A 14,173-nucleotide genomic window follows, 5' to 3' on the forward strand; every position below is an offset into this window, starting at 1 on the left:
TAATGTCTGTTTCTAGATAATTCCAACAAATCAAATAGAAGGTAAGTATATAAATTTACACACACACACACACACACACACACACATATGTATATATAGGTGAATCAGCAATTCAGTTCAACTATACTTTGTATTAGTCTGCTCAGAATTTCATAAGATAGCACAAACTGGGTGGCTTAAACAACAAAACTTCATTTTATCACAGTTCTGGTGACTGGAAGCCTTTCCCTTGGGTTACAGCCCTTCCCTTGGGTTACAGTTCTGGTGACTGGAAGCCCTTCCCTTGGGTTACAGCCTTTTTGCTTTGGATACAATAGGACAGCAATAGGAATATAATCTATGAAAGTAATAAAGTATAGCAATAATAATATAATTATATGTACAGTTGTTCAATGTAACAGTCATTGAATTTTTCCTAATCATACCATATAAATTTTTTTTCTCCAGACTTAACTCTGTATCAGCTATTCGACAATAGCACAGCAATATATCCCAAAGGAAATAAGTGGGGAATAAAATCACATAAATTTTTTTCTCCCTCTTCTTCTTTCTTTTACCAAAACAACAACCAAATAACTTCAGTTTTAAAATAGCAATATATCTGATATGACATGAGAAAAAGTTTCTATATTTTGTTAACCCTCTTTATGAAAAAATCACAGAAAAAGTACCTATGAATTGACAGCCAATGTACATATCACAGTGTTCAGTTTGGGCACTTCAGTTGTTCTGGGGCTGGGTTACCGTGAAGATGAATTATATGTGGAAGCAGAGAACGTGCATGTTTATCATTTTCCAGATGGCAGATCTAGGTCTAATGTGCGAAGATTATAAGAATTTGTGTTATGGGCCATTATTAAGGAGTTTTTCTAAATATTCAGGTAAATATAATTCACTGCTTCCTGTTTCTAGAAATAGAGTATGATTTTGGCACCTTGCCAAGAATACATGGGACTAACTTAATTGATTCATTATAGTGGATCATCTCAAAGTTTTATTCCAAATCCCATATTCATTATAATTATTATTATTATAATTTGTAATAAATTCTTAGAAGCCAAAATCGAGATTGAAAATAACTTATTTATACATAATTTCTAAAGACTTTTAGTAATCAGTGAGTGATGGGTTCCTTGTAAATTGTTTTAAGAAAACTTGAGAATAGAATGTATGTTATAGACTATGAATTTGTGTCCCCTAGAATTCATATGTTCAAGACCTATCTCCCATTATGACTAGGATGAGACTTCTAAAGAAGTACTGAGGTTAAATTAGACCATAAAGGTGGAGCTGTGATTGATAAAATTATTTTCCTTATAAGAAAACTCAGCAGGGAGCTCCTATCACCACCCTTGCTCTCACTCCCTCTCTCTCCCTCTCAGAGCATGTACAAAGAGGTTATGTAAACATAAAGCATTTCTGAAATCATAAATAACTTCTTGAGATTGATTCAGTTAAGAATTTCTTGAAAGCAGTCTCTCTGACCTTTATTCTTCCACCTCCCAACAATTGTATTTGCCTCTAATTCTATGTATTGAACCTCTGAGATGTGAACTATTTTATAGTACCTTCAATTTCAGTAACCAAACCCTAATATTTTGTTTTACTAATGGTTTTACGGTTAAGTAAGGAAACTGCTAGAATTAAAAAAAAAAAATTGTTCTAAGTTAACTGTGTGTCTCTATCATACCCAAAGCTCTCACTGTTTTTCCTCATTGTTCCAAAAATTCTTCTTTAGAGATTGAAAACTTCAGTGCTAATGATATTTGTCTTTTATAATTGTCAAAAATTGAGAAAATATGAAATATAATTAAACTAATATAATGTCAGTACATTGTGACAAAGACTCTCTCTTTTACCAGACTCTAGACTGGTTCCTTTGAGCCTGACTAGGTCCATCCTTGGGCATGTCCTCAAGAGTCCAGTTAAGTGAGAATTCACCACCCTGGATAGGTGATCAGGTTTCTTATTTCCCACCATCCCCCAAAGGATAGCAGCTCACCCTTGCCTGACTTTAGTAAGAATTGCATTGGCTCTATTAAGCCAGAATCACCACTACCCCATGAGGTTTCCACTCACGGCCTCTCAAACTGCCCCTTGGATATGAATCCCCATTTGCTCCTGTTGTATTTGGAAATGAGCCCAGTGCTGTATTGAGGTCTTTTTTCCCCCTGTTGTAATAATTCCTGAGTAAAATCTCTTTCTGGATTATCTACTCTCTAGCTCTGGGTTTTCCTTAACAATTTACTTGTATATTGTTTTATTTCTTCTTAAACTTTATTTATATTATAAAAGTCACAAATAAAATTTATCCAGAATTAGAATAAAAAATGGAAAAGATGAGATGAAAACATCACCCTAATTGTCTTAATCTTGGTAAAAGAGATGCTAAAATAGCCTGGACCATAGAAGACTTTTTACGATTTCCAAATAAAATAGCAAATGTAAAGTTACACTGCATTACTTCAGGAATGACAGAGGTTAGTGATCTCATTCATGAGTAGAAAAAGATCACAATCTAGTGAACAGGTTTGTGGTTAAGATTACCTCTGAGTTAGAGGGCAAATATTTAATAAATGGCAACAAAGAAGTCAGCTCTTGGTGCAATAACATTAAAAACTTAAGTAATTTTTTAAAAATACATTATTGAGATTTAACTTTATTCTCTTAGAATTGTTTACCTAAAATATGGTAAGGATTAATTAGAGACCCAAAGCTCTGAAGGAGGTAGCTTAACTCTTTTTCCAAGATTTGCTAACCGCAAGTCCTAGAAAACTCCCAAAGGCAAGTTTCACATTTTTGGCCTCATTTAAAACTGAAATCATTTTTGGGAGAAATTCTGAAGAGCTTAGAGGAAGCATCCAAATTTTCAGTTGCTTCTCTGAAACTTTGGAATCCTGCCCGTTAATAATCTCTGTGCTCTTTGCTTAGAATTTACCCCCAGAATCAACTGACAGGAAACTGCCTATCACCCCCACCCCAACAAGACTGTGCCAAAACACTCATCAGAAACCACAGTGACAAAAATAGATCTGATTGATGACTATGCAGTGACGAAGAAATGGAGGTACTGATTTAAGCTGTCTTTATTCTTTTTTCCTTGTTTTGGTGGTGGTGGTAAAAAAAAGAGAAAGCTATGTAATAGCATCTGGGCAAACAGCTTGTACACCAATCCAGCCCTATGTAATTTAAAATATTTAAGTTCTTATAACATCCCTGAAAAGCATGGCTTTCAATACAAACACCACAGACATATAGTACAGAACATCTAACTCCAGTCACGCTGCTGTGTAGAGCTTGCAGCAACAGAACAATAAGAAAAGAAAATTCTCTTTGTACAGCTGAATGGCTGCACTAGAATTTTCAGTGTTCAGATGTAATTAGAAAACAGCTGTGAAGGAAAATCAATTGTTCCTGGTAGTCAATGGCTAATTTTCCACAATCAAAATAAAGAATGCAATATGACATGTTTGTAATGAGCAAGTAATTGTTTCTCTTTTGTTTATTGTTTTAACATTTTTCCCTTTATTTGTGGGAGCTGTCATTTGCTTGCTTCAGGACAACTTCTCCCAGTCTTGTTTCTCCTATTCATTTTTAAAAACTCACAACTGCCAAGCTGGCTACATAGTCCAGCCCAGTTTATTCAAGATTGTCTTACTCAGGATGGTGATTTGTGGACTAGCGAGGAAATGTTGTCCTTGCTTTTGTGAATTCACAATAAAGCTTCCATAAATGGAATGATTATTAAACACTAGCATTTATTCATGGGATTTAACTTTGATTCATTCTGTAAAGGTCTCATATGTCAAAAAGATGCAGTTCCCAGAATTCATTGACCTGCTGCTCCAAGTGCCTCTGCATTGCAAAATAAAACTAACTAAAACAACCACATGGCCCTTTTTTATATCCTTCTTCTATCATTAGCATAGACAGGAAGGGATTGCTGCAGCAGATGGATAGAAAAGTAACCTCTATGTTGCACATTTGGAATGTAGATGGATGGGAAATTAACTTAAATGCTACAATAGGCCAATGAGAGTAAAATTGTTTTATCATGCAAAAGAGTCTGGTTGAGAAACACCAAGAGGAATAACACTCTTATGCTGCTTTCAACTGATAAAAAAAAAAACACAAAACATTATTTAGTGAAATTAACCTCTATATTATTTCTTTTTTAAGCTTGCTTTTTTCTTTTTTTTCTTTTTTTCTGGAACATTCTTTGAAAGCTATTATAGTGAAAGTGGAAGAGTGAAATGAATACTAAGTAAGAATTGACTCAGTTGTTGTGTAATTTTGGGCCATGAATCAATTTTAGTTTTCCCACTATTTATGAGATAAAGAGGCTAATAAATGAGTGAATATAGGCTCTTTCTTTTAAATATGACACAAAGTATACTAGTACAGTAATTACTGTGGCACAATTTTTTTTTTTTTTTTTTGGTCTTTCTGACATTTCTTGGGCCACTCCCATGGCATATGGAGGTTCCCAGACCAGGGGTCAAATGGAAGCTGTAGGTGCCGGCGTATGCCAGCACCATAGCAACACGGGGGATCCCAAACACAATTTAAAATTCTGGAAGAAAGGCATTCCTCAACCTTTCAAAAGTGCATGATGAGCAGCCAATAGCCAATAGTGACAACTGGTTTCATAACATCCATTTATGTCTCTGATTGACACATGTTTGAAAGTATAGTTGAATTTTTCTTAGCTTTTTGTCTTCTGAGAGCCTGCTCTAGACTCAGTGTGATGTGGTGTTACAAACCATTTTTTGGGCCCAATCAAGGCATTATAGGCCAAAGTTAACAAGAACTCTATATTTTTATGAAGCAATCTAAATTATTGACTGGGAACTAAAGTTTGAAAATCACTGGTATATAATTCACATTTTGTGGCTAGTAAATATTATAAATTTTAAACTGAAATACATTTTTTTCAAATAGCTCAGGTACCACGTTACTATTTTTTTTTTTTCCTTTTTATGGCTATATCCGCAGCATATGGAAGCTCCTGGGCCAGGGGTTGAATCTGAATTGAAACTGCTGTCTATGCCACAGCGACTGCAACAGTGGATCTAAGCAGCACCTGTGACCTACACCACAGCTTGCAGCAACACTGGATCCTTAACCCACTGAGCAAGGTCAGGGATCAAACTCACATCCTCACAGAGACAAGGTTGGGTTCTTAACCTCTTGAGCCACAACAGGAATTCCATGGGATTTTTTAATGAAATTTTAGAAGGCGCTATCCTCTGTGATTATGTATCTGTCTACCTTTTATATTTCACCATTTGGGGTTGAATACTGGTAGCTAAAATTCAAGGAACTCCAAATGAGCCTCATATTTCCACACTTCTTTACCTCTGCTTTTCCTTACCCTCAGCAAAGAATGCTCTTTTCCCCCTTACCAATTTTTTCAAAACAAACATGTAGATTGAAGTATGGTTGATTTGCAGTGTTATGTTAGTTTCAAGGGTACAGCACAGTGATTCATTTTCATATATTCTTTTTCAGACTCTTTTCCATTATAGGTTATTACAAGCTATTGAATATAGCTCCTTGTGTCGTACAGTAGATCCTTGTTGTTTATCTGTTTTATATATAGTAGTGTGTATCTGTTAATTCCAAACTCTTAATTTATCCCCTGGCTTTTCTCCACTTCCCATTCTTTTGGAAAAGCACCACATTATATATTTCACTGATTTTAAATGTATTTGTTTTTAAGACTAGAATGTCATACATACAGTTTAGACTTTATGCAAGAAAGCCAATGGGTATTGTATTGAAAGATGGAATAATACAAGAGGGTTGACGCTTGACATCTCAGAACTATCAGAGGAGGCAATTTAACTGAACACTATTTAGGTGGTGCAATTATATATACATTATAGGGCCAGACAAACAATATAATTTAAGGAGAAAGTCAATAGACAGAAGAGTGATGAAACTATATCCTCTACATTTCCAGGATGGTAGCTATTAAATTGTTTTATATATATACAATCACATACTTCCTCTTGTAACCAGGAGCCTATCAGCCACAACCCTGGTCATATATCTGGTAAAAATATATTTTGCTCACCAATACAAGCATTAACTGATGCTGTATTAATTATAGTTTGTCTTTTAGTAATGTGAAAATTGTGGAACTACACACAGAAAATAAAGGCTGTTAGGATTAAGTTAGGGGTTCCTTATGACAACCTTAAATGTTAGTGAAATCAAATTCCTGCTGCTAAAATTTCTAAATCTTCCCTATTCCTTGCTTTTCTCAAGGGTTATTTCTTCAGCTTTCTTTTATTTTATGATCAATCCAAGAACTTTTCTAAGTTCTTATCACTCAACTATGCCCCCTATTTTTGTCAGTTGGTTTTTGATGTGTATTACTCAAATTCGTTACAGTAAAAAAATAAAGTTAAGTTAATGCCTGAGACTTGGTCACAGACAGTTTATCTTCAGTGAGAGGTGTGGTTTCAGAATTCTTTAGCAGACCAAGAGGGGCAATAAGGAATAAAACACCTCCTGGATGGTAATGTAATACCCATCATTGATCAGATCTTGATTTCTAAATTTTGTGAGACTATCTTTCCACTGACAGAATCTCTGTGGAAGAGGTAGCTGCTTCCATAGACCAGTTTTTTAGTTTATAATCAATGACAGAACCATGGAGAAAACTACTTACTTCAGATACATCAGAATATTTAACATACAACACTACAAGACCAAATTTTGAAACTCTTCCATCAAATAATGGAATGAAACTTAAGTTGAACTCTAAACACGCCAAAAACCCCAAATCAACTCAAACCAAAACAAACAAAAAAGTGACTATTTTGGTGATAGGAATAAATATTCAGAGATTGATTATAACTGCACCTGAAATTTTGCAGAGATTGGAGGAGTACACAGTTCAGCTAGATTTGTTACATGAAAGTTGAGTGTTGGTTAGAATATACTGTGAGTTAATTACACTGGGGATATCTTGGAATATGCAGACAATTTGGACAGACACCCTAGCCTCCAAATATGTCTGTTTCCCACCTGAAGAAATTTCTATCTTATATTCTCTGCTGATAGAAGATGTTATTCTATGCTGGAAGGAGGTAATTATTCTCTGAAATCCTACAGTCAGGGCCACATCCCTCACTGATGCTTTTCTTGCTGGATTGATAAAATCTGCTTTCAACAAGGTCATAAAAACAGCATATGTAACTGACTTGGAAAGAAGAGCTACATATATAAGTAATTACAGGAATTTGGTACAGAATGTCATTAAAAACCTTATGGGATTTTCTCTGTGAGGGTGAATATAATTTTCAAACAAGCTAGACTTCTTTTTTTTCTATATATGCACTCAGCAGATAATTATCTATTATTTGCTCGGGCAACCATGTGGCTAAAACAAACGAAACTGATAATGATCTACACTATGTTCCAATTTTAAAATTTATAACTCTCCATGTAATATAGAGAATGCAAGATAATGACAGTGGGAAATAAGGATGTTGAATTAATTCTTTCTTCTGCATAACTCACCTGCATCCATTTCTTGCATCCATACTCATATATTCTGGCTTCTCTTCTATTGAAATGGTTCTAATCCTACCCAAGGCTAAATCCTCTGTAAGTACTCTGGACTCCCTCTAATCTACTCAGGGATGTAGCTCCTACAATTAACCTTTCTCACTCCATTATACAGTTCTTCTGTCTGAATCATTTTTGTAACCTATAAACTTTTCCAACCTTAAGGAATTAAAAATAAACCTCATCATGTTCCTTTCCCACCCTAAATTCAACCCTGATTGTTAGCTTTCGTTTATGGCAAAATGATCAAAAAAATTGTCTTACTTACTTTCTTTACTTCTCCTCTCACTTTTTCTAGCACTCTTGCCAATTCAGATTTTATTTTCACCACTCACCATGAAAAACTCTCGTTAAAATCACCAGTGATATCTGTATTGCCAAATTTGAAATTCAGTTCTCAATACCCATACTAGTAACTTAAAAGATCCACCTGGAATTAGTGCCCTGTGGCACAGGATCCAGTGTTGTCACACTAGTGGCCTGGGTTGCTACTGTGGCACAGGTTCGATTCCTTGCTCAGAAACTTCCACATGCTGCAAAAAAAGATACACCTGAAATAGGAAATTGCTTACCCCTTCTTTAAACATATTATTCTTGTGATGTGTCTCACTTTCCTTCTAAACCTTCTTTGCTGGTTTTTCTTTGTCTTATTGAATCTAAATTTAAGACTACCCCGAGATCAATTCTTGCCCATTTCCTCTCTTTGTGTTTATCCTTTTGCCAATTTTCTCTAGGCTCATAGTATTTTAATTCTATGCAAAATTGATGACTTTCAAATTTGTATCTCACTTACAATTTTTTCTCCTGAAATTCAGCTTCTTACAGTCAAACAATGCTTGGATGCTATTAGGCTTATCAATGTTACAGTGTCCAAAATCAAATCATATATTTCTTTTCCTGAATCTCAAAATATTTTACCAAGAGTTAGTATTCTTATTGTTATACAGTATTTCAATTTATAATTATACCACATTTTTTAAAGATTAACAAAAGTTTATTAACAGGTATACCTCCTACTATTCATGGGAGATACTAATGAAAACTGAGTAACTCCTGGAGATGGCTCAAGTCACATCTTCTATACCATATTTTTATACCCACCTACTATTTGGCTTTGTTCTAGGCTGGAGCTCCTACAAATAGTAATAGTATGAACATTTTTTGCACATATTTGGGAAATAAATATGCTTTTATCATAGGGGTGTATATCTTAAAGTGTAATGGGAAGGAATGTATAAGATCAACTTTAGATAAGACCCAAAAGATTTCTTAAGTGGTGTATAGATGTACAAACCCATCAGCAGTATCTGAGGTCTTAACTTAAGGAGTGTTCTGACCAACACTTTGTACTTCCTCTCTTTTATTTTGCTCTTATGGGTGGTGATTAGTAGTGTTTAGTTGTCATTTGACATACATTTATTTCATCATTATTAGATTTGGGCATCTTTATGTATGTCCATTGGCCATTTGGTATTGGTACCCTTTATTTTTTTATTTATTATTATCATTAAAGTATAGTTGACCTACAAAGCTTCAAGTTCCATTGTACACTTTAAATGGCTGTGTCAGACATTTTATAAGTTCTATAGGATTGAGTTAATTTGTACAGATTATTTAAATATTCTGAATACCAGTTCTTAATTAGAATTGTGTATTGCAAATATTTTCTCTCAGTCTATGGCTTTTTGTCAGTCCTTAAAGTTATAAATATACTCAAAATTATATTTTCTCTTTTATTGTTATTGATATTTATGTCCTGTTTATCAAATATTTCCTACTATAAGTTCAAAATAGGATTCACCTATGCTTTTATCTAACAGCCTTACGTTTTTAACTTTTATATTTAGATTTACAATCCATTTAGAACTAAATTTTGTGTATAGTTTGAGAATCAGGGTTAATATTTTTTTGTATATAGTGATTTTTATTTTTTCCATTATAGCTGGTTTACAGTGTTCTGTTGATTTTTCCACTGTACAGCATGGTGACCCAGTTACACATACATGTATATATTCTTTTTTCTCACCTTATCATGCTCCATCATAAGTGACTAGACATAGTTTGCAGTTCTACACATCACGATCTCATTGCTAATCCATTTCAAAGGCAATAGTCTGCATCTGTCAACCCCAAGCTCCCAATCCATCCCACTCCCTCCTCCTCACCCTAGCAACCACAAAGGGTTAATATTAATTTATTTTGATTAAGATCATACTGACAATATAGATCAATTTAAGAAGAGTGGAAATAACAAAATGTTTGTTTTCAAATCCATGTGCATTTACTCCTTTTGTCAGGTCTTCTGTAATTTAGCTCAATATTTTGTAACTTCTGTATCGATATCCATTTATCTTTATTAAATTTATTTCTAGATATTTAATGACTGACAAGTACATAATAAATTGATTCATTTTGTTTTTTTGTTTATTGCTAGTATAGATAATTCATGTAAATTGGCCTTCTAACAACTGCTACATACACTTACTTTACTAATAATTTGTATATTTTTAGTAATGTCCATACTTATGACCTTACACTTTATGAAAATTAATTATATTTCTTCCTTCCCAAGTTTTATATATTTTATTTATTTTAATTGCTTTATTATACTAACAAGGACTTGTACAGTGTTACCTGAGAATGGTGAAAAGGAGTATCTTGTTGCATTTCTGACCTCAGGGTAATGCTTAAAATTTTTATTATTAGATATACTATTTGAAACAATAACTTGGGCAGTGTTTTCTTCTTTTCTAATCTCAGAAGTTTATTTGAGATTCCTGTTACTTTTGACTTTAAATATGGAAGCATTATCCAATAAAATTAAGTGGTTTTGTGGATTGCATTCTGGGATGTGTAAAAGATTCAATTTTCATCATAAATAATAACTTTTGATATTTTGTCTTTTTTATTAATTATAAATAATCATGTTTTTCTAGGAATCTGCTTACCTCATGTATTTTTTTTTATTTTTAGCTACACCTGGGGCATGTGGAATTTCCTGGGTCAGGGAGCAAACCCATGCTACAGCAGTGACCTGGGCTGCTTCAGTGACAATGCTGGATACTTAATGCATTGCACAACAGGGAAATTCCCACCTCATGTAAATTTTATACTTTATTTTTTGGCTGTATCTGCAGCATCTTGGAGGTTCCGGGGCAGGGACTGAATCCACACCACAATAGTGAACCGAGCCACACTGGTGACAATGCCAGATCTTTAACCCACTGAGTCACCAGGGAACTCCTTTTATTTTAGTTTTTGGGCCATGGCATGCAGCAGCTTAATGTGGGATCTTAGTTCCTATACCAGGATGGAAGCCAGGCTGCAGTGGTGCAAGCACTAAGTCCTAACTACCAGACCACCAAGGAACTCCTGAAAATTTTATAATTTAACATAAATACATAATTTTTTATCATCTTTTTACATCTTTTGGATCTGTAATGATATGCCCTTTTTCATATCAGCTAATTGTGATTTTTTAAATTTATTTTTCTTAATAAGTCTTGCTATGGCTATAGTTTTTAAAAAGCTTTCTTTAAATTAAATTTTATGGTTTTAAAAGCTTTCTTTAAATCAAATTCGATGGTGCCTAATACCCAAAGTTACAGTATTCGGAAGTGGAGTCATTAGGGGGTGAGCCCTCATCAATGGGCTTAGCGTCCTTATAAAGTGAACTTGGAGAGCTCCCACACCTCTTCTGCCATGTGAGGACACAGTGAAAAGATGGATGTCTGTGCACCAGATGGCAGGTCTTCACAAGATACTGAATCTGCCAGTGACTTGATTTTTGACTTCCTAATATGCAGAACTGTGATAAGTAAATTTCTGTTGCTTATAATACCCAATCTGTATGTTTGTTTGTTTTGTTTGCTTTTTTTTTTTTTTCTTTTGCTTTTTAGGGCTGCACCTATGGCATATGGAAGTTCCCAGGCTAGAGGTCGAATCGGAGCTTCAGCTGCTGGCCTATGCCACAGCCACAGCCATGCGGGATCTGAGCCGTGTCTGTGACCTAGATCACAGCTCATGGTGACGCCAGATCCTTAACCCACTGTGCGGAGCCAGGGGTTGAACCCCCTGCATCCTCATAGATACTAGTCAGATTCATTTCCGCTGAGCCAAGATGGAACACCACTTTTGTGGTAGCTCAAGCAAATTAAGACGGTCATTGAAAGGTATGCAACTAAAATTTTACCAATATGATTGGAGATTTGTTTATTTAACCATTGTAAAGCTATTGTCTCAGGTTTATATAAATTTAGAATTGTTTTATATTTGTGGTAAATTAACTATTACTAAATGAAGTATCCTATATTATTTCTTCATTTAAATTAATGTGTCTGCTCTTAGTATAGACTTTGCTAAATCAGTATTTGTGCTGTCATTTGCCTTCAAACTTTTTGAGCTCAAGTGGAAAATCTGCAGAGTACAGAGCTCACACTTACCTTTTTTTGACTCCTCATTCCTGAGATCTTAACTTATTTCTATGTCCTATTTATTGGCAACACTTACCTCGTTTTGCCTATTTAGTGATCTGAAATGTCCAAAATTATTCTGTCTCTGTGAATCTTAGCATTGGCCCTTTGCATCAGATTTGCTGAAGAATCAGAGAAGAAGCAGATGTAAAATGTCAAGGCAGCTCGCCATTCTGTGATTCCTTTCTCTTTAGAATCTTGACTCCTCAAGTTCTGTGAAACCCATCAGTTCTTTCGTGTCTCCATTTTTTTTTTTTTTTTCATTTCATCCAGCTTATAGTTGTTGATGGGAATATTGGTCTATTGCAAGAAATTCCATATGGTCATAAGAGGAAGTGTTAGAGTAATCATTTATATATATATATATATATATATATATATATATATATATTGCATCAGTCCTCTGCTCAAAACATCCACATCACCCTTAAAGCTGAAGTCATTGCCAAGGCACAGAGTCCCTATGTAAGCTTATCTGCTCAGATCTAATATTCTAGATTTCATCTTCTGTTTCCCTCTTCATTATGCTTCAGCCTTTTTGACCTTTTGTTATTATTCATTGACATTCCAAGATTAGCACATAATATTGGCATTCCCTCGAATATTCTTCAACAAATACTTGTGTTACTAATTCCTTCTCTGTATTTAGTTGTCTGGTCTAAGACCATTTTGTTCTAGACCTGCTACATCAGTTCATGTGTCCATGTCTTCCTGATGCTGATTTTTTTTGACTTAATAACTCGTCTCCCTCTATCATAATAGGTATTTTTATTTGCACTTATCCAGGGTTTGTCTCTCTCTCTCCAATAGGTTATATGTCCCATGCAAACAGGGATTTTGTTTGCTTTGGTCAGTGATCATCATCCAGCACTTGCAAAATTTCTTGATAGTACATACAAGGTATTTAATAAATATTTGTGTATATGGAGTTCCTCTCGTGGCTCAGTGGAAATGAACCCAAATAGTATCCATGAGGATGAGAGTTGGATTCCTGGCCTTGCTCAGTGGGTTAAGGATCTGGCGTTGCCATGAGCTGTGGTGTAGTTCACTGATGTGGCTGGGATCCCGCATTGCTGTGGCTGTGTGTAGGCTGGCAGCTGCAGCTGAGATTCAACCCCTAGCCTGGGAACTTCCATATGCTGCGGGTGTGGCCCTAAAAATACAGAAATAATTGTGTATTATGTCAGCCCACACTTTCACCTTGTTTTGCATTGATGTGCCAGAAAGTTTAACTTTCTCTCTAGGCATGGAAGAATAGATTCTTGAAGAGAACCTGAAATACTTCTGAAAAACAAGGAAAGGAAACTGACACATAACATACAAGAACAAAAACAATAACCCCCAAACTAATAAACAAAACAATCTTTACTTTAGGATATAATAGAAATTCTGGTATATAGATACTTTAATTAAATTTTGATTCCTGGAGTTCCTGTCGTGGCGCAGTGGTTAACAAACCAGACTAGGAACCGTGAGTTTCCGGGTTTGATCCCTGGCCTTGCTCAGTGGGTTAAGGATCCATTGTTGCCATGAGCTGTGGTGTGGGTCGCAGACATGGCTCAGATCCTGCGTTGCTGTGGCTGTGGTGTAGGCCGGCGACTCCGATTAGACCCCTAGCCTGGGAACCTCCATATGCCACAGGTGCGGCCCAAGAAAAGACCAAAAAAATAAAAATAAAATAATAATTTGATTCTTGAACAAAATACTGTCAGGATATGTAATAGATACTTTAACATATTACACATGTGATAATTGTGATAGTTTGAACTCTGGAGAGGGGAAAAAGGACATTTAAGTGAAATCATATAGTATTTGTCTTTGGCTGAATACTATTCCACCGGAGATATGTGTGTTTATATATATAGTCATATCTTCTTTATCCATTCATCTATTGGTGAACATTAAGGTTGCTTTCATGTTTTGGCTATTGTAAATAAGGCTGCAGTGGACATAGGGGTGCATATATATTTTTTAATCTAAAAAACAAACAAGGAGTTCCTATCATGGCTGAGTGGTTAATGAACCCAACTAGCATCTGTGAGGATGCGGGTTTGATCCCTGGCCTCACTCAGTGGGTTAAGGATCTGGCATTGCCATGAGCTGAGATGTAGGTCACAGAC

At 35.1% G+C, this 14,173-nt stretch overlaps 1 long non-coding RNA gene across 2 annotated transcripts in view; it reads left to right on the forward strand.

Moving 5' to 3' along the window:
* Positions 1-14,173, forward strand: part of LOC106508831 (uncharacterized) — a 1,163,285-nt gene that overhangs the window by 263,696 nt on the left and 885,416 nt on the right. The gene's annotated exons all lie outside the window — the stretch shown is intronic.

This window comes from Sus scrofa, chromosome 1, assembly GCF_054392235.1.
Source record: "Sus scrofa isolate SSC_HxYL_T2T_F1_AM1 chromosome 1, Sscrofa_HxYL_maternal_Yorkshire_Landrace_v2.0, whole genome shotgun sequence".
NCBI lineage: Eukaryota > Metazoa > Chordata > Mammalia > Artiodactyla > Suidae > Sus > Sus scrofa.